The sequence below is a fragment of the Corvus brachyrhynchos genome, unplaced genomic scaffold (genome assembly GCF_000691975.1).
Source record: "Corvus brachyrhynchos isolate BGI_N302 unplaced genomic scaffold, ASM69197v1 scaffold1, whole genome shotgun sequence".
Lineage (NCBI taxonomy): Eukaryota > Metazoa > Chordata > Aves > Passeriformes > Corvidae > Corvus > Corvus brachyrhynchos.
The window spans coordinates 1,654,103-1,663,003 of NW_008237222.1; the positions used below are offsets into that span (position 1 = coordinate 1,654,103).

Below are 8,901 nucleotides of genomic sequence, written 5' to 3' on the forward strand. Positions count from 1 at the left end.
GAACCCTGACACATTTAGAAGTTTATTTTTTTGTTGGATATGTATTCATGACTCAGCTATCTGTATTGGGAACTGAACTGGAAACATAACGTGATAAAAACTCTCTTGTGAGAGATCTTGCATCTGTATGTTCTTCTAAAATGTAATAGCTCTAAACACACTGAGACCAAAACCAGTGACAACCAGCCAACTAAAAAACCCTGAAACCCAGAGATACATTTCAGTTTGAATGATTAATTTATTATAAGGGAAAAATGCAAATGGAAATAAGAACAAAGATGATGTCTCTATTAGGGGAGACAGTGCATAGCTCTTTGGAACACGCTGAATGAAGTCTGGCTCACAAATCCCCTAGAGTCAGTAAAGTAAAAATGTGTACATAGAAAGGAAAATGTAGCCCTGCCACCTCATCGACAGTTTCACAGCTACATGAATTTCAAGAAAGTTATATTAAAGTCCAGACATGTTTAATTTAGTTGGTGGATTTTTCTTCATTGACTTCACTGGTGCCAGGGTCTTATGAGAATTGCCTTCAAAATATTTTCTAATGCTTACAATGCTAGTTAAAAACAATGTCTTTTTCACTTCAAAATAGAAAACTGATTTGACTTCTTGGAAATATTTGAGTGATCCAGCCTTGTTATATTGCCTGATTGTGTCATTTGTTTCTGGTACAAGTGACAAGCCAGTCTAATGATCATCCACAGACGACAACTACAATGGACAGAAATCCAGAAATATTGTTTGTTATATTTGTACTAGTTTGAAAACAAACCAGTGGGAGGCACCAAGTCAGAATAACAATTTAATGGGGAAATTAAGAAAAAGAAGGCAGAAAACAGTGGTTTAAACTGACAGAGTCAGGATACAACCTGACACCCTGTTAGTGAGGGTGGTGGTAGCAGTCCGATAAGATGGTGGCTGCAGTCCTCCTGAAGTGATGGGCGTGGTTCTGTCGAAGCAGTGATCCAGTAGAAAGGGGCTGCCCTTCCTCTGAAAGTCCAGTGGTGGCTATGTAGCTCTTGTCCTCTGGGAATCCAGTGGAAAGGGTGCCTGTGGTGTTTGGAATCTCAGATTATATCCAGGATGGAATGCTTGGTTCCTCCCTCTGGGTGGAGCATCTCACAATGGGATGATGAGTCATGAGGCAAGGCATTGATGGGCTCATCAACAGAAGATGGTCTGGAGGGAGGAGGTAAGGAAACACTGCCCCACCTGGTGTCAACAGCTCATGAGGATAGTAATAGAATACACTGCAACCCAGGACAATACTGAAGCTGTGAAATAAAAGCAGACCAGCAATTATTAAGAGCTTTTAAAGACAGTTTGTTGTTTAAGAATGACTGTTGCAACATAAACTCTAAAGTCCTTGAAGGATAAATAGCTACTTCAGGGAACATATCATATCTTGACTTAGAAAAATATTCTTTACTACCTCATCATCCCACGAGGTAAAGAACTCAAACATTTATGTTACTTTTGACACTTCTGTATAAATAATAAGCAACACATCACTGAAGTAAAATTTTTCAAATAACGAACTAATTCAGTAGATGACATTGATGAAAAAAAAATATTCTGACTAAAATAATTGTAGTCTATTTCTTGAGAAACAATTCCAAAATGAAAAGCAAAAATTTTTATTTCTGCTGTTTTCAAAAGTATTTGCTGGATAGTATTTCAGTCCGTGCTAGGCATTTTTAATCTATTATCCAGCAGAATCACAATATCTGTTACAGCTCTTTTGCTGTAACTTTTTTTCTCTGATCTCACTAGAATAAGCATTGCTATTTTCATAAGAAGTCACTTGAGCTTAAAAATGCCTCTGTGGACAAAGCCTTTTTGGTCCTTAAACCTTGACAACCTTGATCTTTACTGCATGTGTGATCTGGATAACTATGTTTTTTAGACAACAGTTGGTAATGAAAATGTGAATTTTTGAATGCACGTGTGAATTTCACTTCAGGTGGTGTGGGAGATTTGACAAAAATTTGGACCATAATGTATCCTTGTGTCTATGATTAATGAACTGTTAATCCTGAAGATGTAAGACTGATAATAAAAAATACCATTGGGGGAAAAAAATTAATCTTTAAATATTGCATCTACTCCTTCTCCCATCTATCAGATGGCAACAGATGCAAAATGGATTTTTCCCAGCTCTTCAGTCTTTGTAATTCACTACATACCTGTTTGTCCATCACTTCACAGATAATGCATTCTTTGCCAAGGATTTTCAACTCTTAACTGAGTAGGCTAACACATACAATAACGAGTGAAGAAGTTCACTGTTTGACCGATGAGTTAGAATTCCAGACCAAGTACTAATTGACTTCATCATGTTTTCCGGTGTCTGTGCTCTTCACAAAAACCTAGATACATTTTGTTGTATTTTTTTTCAGTGAGCTACCTTACATGGATTACCCCTGTTAGATATACAAAGAGGAAGTGTTGGATCCCTACAGAAAATGTTTCTTCTTAACAAATGAGAATACTGGTTTCTTCTTTTACTTGTCTTTTTACAGTGGACTTCAGCCTGCAAGTTCAGCACCTTTTCATCAGATGACAAGTTAATTTAAAAAGAAAAAAATGAAACAACAACATGAGATGTGAATAAATAATTTTAATGAAAATAGCCCATAGTCAAACTTTCCACTGTGTAATGCCATAACAGGTCAATAATACTTTAATTGGATTGCTGAATTACCTTTTATATTAAGGACAGTAACTTTTGCTAAATAAATGGAAAATTCATTGTTACATAAGTTTTTTCTTCAAATCTCTTACTTTATTTCTTTGAAATAAAGTATGTGAGTTTGAAATATAAATAACAAGGACAGGAACTGTAAATGTATTTTACAACATAAGAGCAAAAAAATTGTTAGGTCCTTTTTCACCACAGGTTGGTTACAGATGTTATCGCTTCACACTTGTAAAAAGGCAGGTGGGAGGTACATATTCTTAGTAGAAAAATAAAGGATCGTTCCTAATATTATGGGAGACCCAGACAAGAATGTAACAGGGAACCAAGGAAAGTCACATTAAACAGCAGTTGTTTTGGGCTATTGTTTGAAGTGCCTACAGAGATTGCTAAAGTGTAGATCACGCTCGCTATCTTTGATACCTGGATTTTCCGAGCAGCTGCCTGAGCTCAGTGGCCTCGTGTGTCTGGCCCAGCTCCTGCCGAGCTGAGCAGCACCTCCACCTGTAACTGCATGACCCATGCATGCGGTAACTGTTTGCTGCAGAGAAAAGTAATGGAGTCACCACAGTGGCAGAAAACCTGGATTTTATTCTTAAATTTACCACTCATGAGGAGGGAGAGGAAGGAAGGAATTCTTTAGCTTGGTTTCCACTTCTACTGTTTATGAAGTGCATAAGCTCTTAAAACAAGAATCTCCTTTGACTGAAGGAGCACAGACTATCATTTGCTGAGCACTTTCAGAACTTATTTGTAACAACCACCAAAAATCTATTGAAAATCTAGCATATATTGAAAATCCCATGCAATATATGTGTAAAATACATGCAATTAGAAAACCTAAATTTCTGAATTCTTTAGTTATGTCTCCATGTCTGTGCAACTATATCTTAAGGTACCACAAAATAATGATCATCATAAATGTTTTTAACCTTTTTTTCTATTTTTATTTCTTTTTAATCGACTGTAAGTATAATTTTTGGAAATGCCATGTTTATAGTCAGAGACAACGATAGTAAGAAAAATATATTTTGGCTTAGTAATGTGTGCTTATCAATCTATCTATCAATAATATTTGTATTAAAAATAAATGTAATAGAAATGCAAACAAATAGAAATGCAAATAGACATGCAAAATAAATATAATAGGAATTTGTATCAAATACAGCAATCACATACAGTAAGTCTGGAGATTCAATGCATCAGCAGACTGTGCCTCCAGGTCCATGTAGACATGAGCAAGTTGCCTCCATCTCCTATTCCATAACATTTCTCAAGGGACGCCAGATAGAACCAGAGCATGCACAAGTGAAGGCTGAATGAAATGATTTATTCAGGTTAACAATATAGAAATAAAATTAAATCAGAGGTCAGACCAATAAAAGGACCAGCTTTAATAAGAAGTCAGATCTACCTATGCTTTTCTATTAATAAAATTGATAGCTTTTCAATATTGTATCTTGAAAAATGTGACTCTGAGTGACATGACTTTTCACCTTTAAATCTGAGGTGAAAATAAGAAGGTCTGTCTTTCATTAATTTTGCAGCTATATTTTGGAACTTTTTCTGTTTTGGCTGGCTGAACTTTCCTAAATTCCAGGAGGAAAGCTCCCTTTCCTGTCTTCTGCCATAAATAACATCTTTTTCTTAATGTATTTCACTATTCAGAACAGTTTCTAAGCCTGTTCACAAAGCTGTCAGGGCAAATGAATCACTCTCCCCTGATGTTTGTTATTAACAGATTGTGTACTGATAGGATAATAACCTCTTTCTTCATACATGAAAGGCATTCTTGTGAGCTGGATTACAACTTGAGATATAAAAGACGTGCTCTGTGGATAACTTCCAGGCTACTTTGCACCACATTGCTCTCCCATAATTTTCTGTTTGTTATCTTGAACGAGTGACAGTAACCACCGATCAGAAACTGAAATTTATGTGAAATGAGTACCACATGTACGATGTTTACTTCAGTCTGGCCAAAGCAGGGACAGATCATTATAGGCCACAGAACTATGTGTTTTAGGCTGTGTGCAATTTAATATCAAGTGCCATAACTTGAATATACAATAAAAAAAAAAAAAGAGACTGGTTTGAAAAATAAACCTCTTGTCATATCATGTGTTAGTTTCCAGCAAGGTTTTGGGGTGGTTTTGTCAAACAAGTACTTATTTGTTTGTTTTAAGAAGTTAAAATGATCATTTGTCTTCTTTGGTGGATAACTGTACATGTTTTTAGTGTATGTAAGCTATTGGTACTTGATTGAAGATTTGAAGGAGAGTGGCAAAGGTTTTGCTAATAAAAAAATAAACTCCCTAAGATTGTTAGAAAGGGGAAGTGAAGATGTGAACGACAAATAACTTCAGCTAAAAGTGAGGTATTTCAATATCATGAGACCTTTCATTACAAGCTGGAATGGACCAGAGTTCAGACTTCATTTGTGCTTCTGCCATACCAGTGAAATATTAAGTACAAGACAGAGTGCATCCCTTCATTCCTGTAAATTGTTAGCATTTTGTGGAGATTTATGAAACCTTGCTTTGAGTAACTAAAGGGGATATTTAAATTAGGAATTTACTAGGCTTAAGTTCTCTTTGCAGTCAGTCTAATATGATAGACAACTAACCTCGAACTTGAATTATGAATTTAGAGCGTCCATTTCTCTAAAATAATATAGTCTTACAGCATTTGCACTCAGTTAAAGTGACCAAAACAATGTGTTGATCCCATTCTGAGTTTCACAGATGTTGCTGTTGCCTTAGTCAGTTAAAGAACCAGAAATCAAAATTTCAGGCAACATCTAGAAAAAAAAAGATATGAAGGCTGGTGGTACTTTTCCTAACATTTCTTAAGGGGAATACTGGTGACTAGCTGAAAATGTTGCAAATATATGAGATTTATGGATTTTTTTATTCTATGGATTAAAGACATAATTAATTTTTGTGTTTATTCTTTGAATGTTCCAACTCTGGACTACTTCAGTTAAAGCAGAAATATTTATAAACATGCTGTCCCAGGGCATATTGAGAATCGTAATATAATTATTTTTCTACTGCATTCTGTGTGAGCTTTGAATGAAATATTCTCTGTGATGTATTTTGTTCTTTCCAATATAATTCCAAATAGAAGCAAAGACATTTTTCCATCACATATATATTTTTAAGGCAAACTTCAATTAACCCTAAGAGGAGTTTCTTAATATGTTTTCAGGATAAGTCCTGAACCTGTTAGAAGTTCAGCTGCACAATATCACAAATTTGATATCTTATTAGTCTTCCGATGTCATGTCTGTGTCAATTACGGGATGTGAATGTAAACCTGAGGGATTTTTGATCTGTACTCCATTACTCATTAAAACCATCACCCTGTGACACACCCTCCTATTGATTCTTAATGGTCTTCTCTGAAATTCAGCTTTGGCTGACAAAATGTTTGAATTCCAAGTTCAGCAATTTAAGAAAACAATAAAGATTAACTTTTGTTATGTTGTTATATGTTGTTTTGCAGCTGTAAATTTGGAATGCTGAATGTACATTCTGATGAGTTCCAGTTCAGTGGCTTTCTTATATTAACCTTGACGTAAATTGAAGAGGTGATAAAGTGTCCTCTTGAATGCAGCAATACAGGAAGTTTGACTTAAGGATTTATACAGACGATATTCTTCACTCATATGTCAAAATAGAAGTCCATTAACATCAACGACAATTTTCAGATCCAGAACTTTTCTCATATGTTTAAATTCTGTGTTCTCATTCCAAGTATGTGTATGCACACAGATACTTCACATATATATATAATGCACATGTATTTTTGGGCATCTGCATATGTATTCATATAAACATAAAATACAATAATTTCACTGAAAACTTGAAAAATAGCACATAATTTCAGATATATTTCTCTTTCATTTACCTCTCAAGAGTATGACCTGATTTTATATGGGCCACAAACATAGAAGTCTTCATCTGTTTGCTTTGACCTGTCAAATGATAATATTTAGTATACTGGGTTATAGTCTTCTCTCAGTGACCTTAATATTTTTGTGAGCAGTTTCAAAACTGCATGTGTATGAAAAAGATCCTATATTCAAATAAATAAACAAACAACTACAAAAAACCTTTCTATTTCACTGCATTTTTAAGATGTTCGTTATTCCTTGAGTACAAAAATTTTTCAAAACCACACACCCAAGAACATGTTTCAAAGTTCTGATCTAGCTCTTTTCATGTTTGCTCCCAGCAGGCTAGAGGCTAATGTATAAATTATTCTACTTTCTTCCAAGGTTTCAAGAATTATGATCAAATAATTTATCCAAAACTGCCAGCACACAGCTCTTTATTTATTTTTTTAATGGGGGACAATCAGTTTGGAAAACCATTCTGCAGTCTAATTGTAGGGAACAGCTTCCATTTTCATAACTAATTTTTCCACAACTTTTAAAAGCTTTATTCTGAGAATTCTCTGCTGTAGAGAGCATCAATATCTTCCTTATTGAAGATTTCATAAAGATGATCGAAGTATAATATATGCATTTTGTTGTTTGATAATTGACATAGTAAAATCATTTTTGAGGGATGGATTGATGGATGAATGGATCTGAAAGGAGAATTCCGGTTTTACTTTTCAAATCATCAGCACAAATGAAATTATAAAAACAAGTTGACAAACTATGTTAGAGCAAGAAAAGTAAATAAATAGAAAGAAGAATCCTCGTTGCCTTTAATAAAAGATTGACTCTCTCTCAGTCTGCATCCTCAGAGGTACAGCAGAGAGATGATGAAATGAATACCCATCAACAGAGGTTTCCTGCTTTACTGTTGCAGTTGCTCAGTTTGGTTTGGCAAGCTGCACCTTTCCCGGAGAGCACAGCGGGGCTGCTTAGGGCAGAGCAGCCATTCTGTCCTCCTGCAGTCCTTTTGGATGGCCCCAAGCTCCTGCTCCGGCTAGCTGGGCCCTGCAACACGGTGATAGCAAAGGAGGTGAGAAGGGTCTCTCCATCGGGAAACTTTATTGTTACATGTTGGTCCTCGGCTTCCCAGAAGTAGAGTGACCAAGAGAGACCTTGTGATCTGGGCGCAGGGGGTTTTCTCAGGGGCTCAGGGGCGGTACATGGGTGCAGTTGGGGTACAGGAACCGATAGGGAGAACCCGAGGGAGTGGCCAGGGCTAGGGGCAGGGGAAGGGGGGGCCCATGTGGAACGGGCAGACCTTTAATAGGAAAAGCCGTAGGGAAAATACAGCGCCACGCTTTACCTCAATTGTGAAAGTCATAAAAAGAGTCTGATGAGGAACTAGGTGGAAGTCTTAGCATCAGAAAAAGGAGTCTTTATGGGGATGTGAAGGGTGTTAATACTATGTGAGTCATCCACTACATCTGTGACTTAACCAAGGTCATCTTAAATTAAGAAAATTATCACTATAACAACATTCTCATAGATATATAGTCTTTAAGAGACCGAATCAATTTTGGCAGTACACATGACATGGGGACACTTTATGCAGACTGATAAACTATGTCTTATTAAGCATATTCCAGACCTCCAGAGCCCTCTGAACTTCCCTAAATAGTGACTCCCTATTATAGAGGGACAACATTTGCACTGTAGAGGAGAAGGAGCTGCTTTGTCACACCAGCAATTGCAGCAACTAATAAATCAGAAAATTCTGACAAGTCTTCCAGCACACAGTGAGGACAGAGTTGAAAAATGCAAGGGGATAGGACTGCTCTACATAGAGTTTATTCTGGATTACTTGCCCTGAAGCTCTCACTACACAAAACCCACTGCTTCAAGCAAAAATTCAAATTTGCATTTGCACATAATGACTCATAAGGGCAGGACAATTTGCATGTAGAAGCCAAACAGTTGGTGTCACACCCTATTTTCCTGCTCTTGCCACTCCTCTAGGCAAAGATGATGTGGTAATGTGATGTCTGCATACAATTCTTGGTTGCTCCACAGGCAAGGTTTATTTCAGTTAAAATCCTTCTCCCAAGTGTCGTGATCATTTATGTGTAGCCAGGGGACAAACACATATATAATTACATAGCTTAAGTCCATCCACCACAGTGATAGCTGCACATCAGATTCCAAGTGAGTGAAGATCTGAGCACTTACTCTTAAAAATCAAGATTACTTCAACAGGATTTGGGACAGTAAATCAGCTATCTTAGAAGTTTTAGATTTACAAGCAGAAAGACAT

The 8,901-nt window shown here is 36.4% G+C and overlaps 1 long non-coding RNA gene across 1 annotated transcript in view; it reads right to left on the reverse strand.

The window, feature by feature from the left end:
- Positions 1-2,816: 2,816 nt before the first annotated feature.
- Positions 2,817-8,901, reverse strand: part of LOC108445384 — a 20,037-nt gene continuing 13,952 nt past the window's right edge. Inside the window, exon 3 of the long non-coding RNA XR_001860206.1 lies at positions 2,817-7,655. This is a non-coding gene — a long non-coding RNA (uncharacterized LOC108445384). The remainder of the gene's footprint in view (positions 7,656-8,901) is intronic.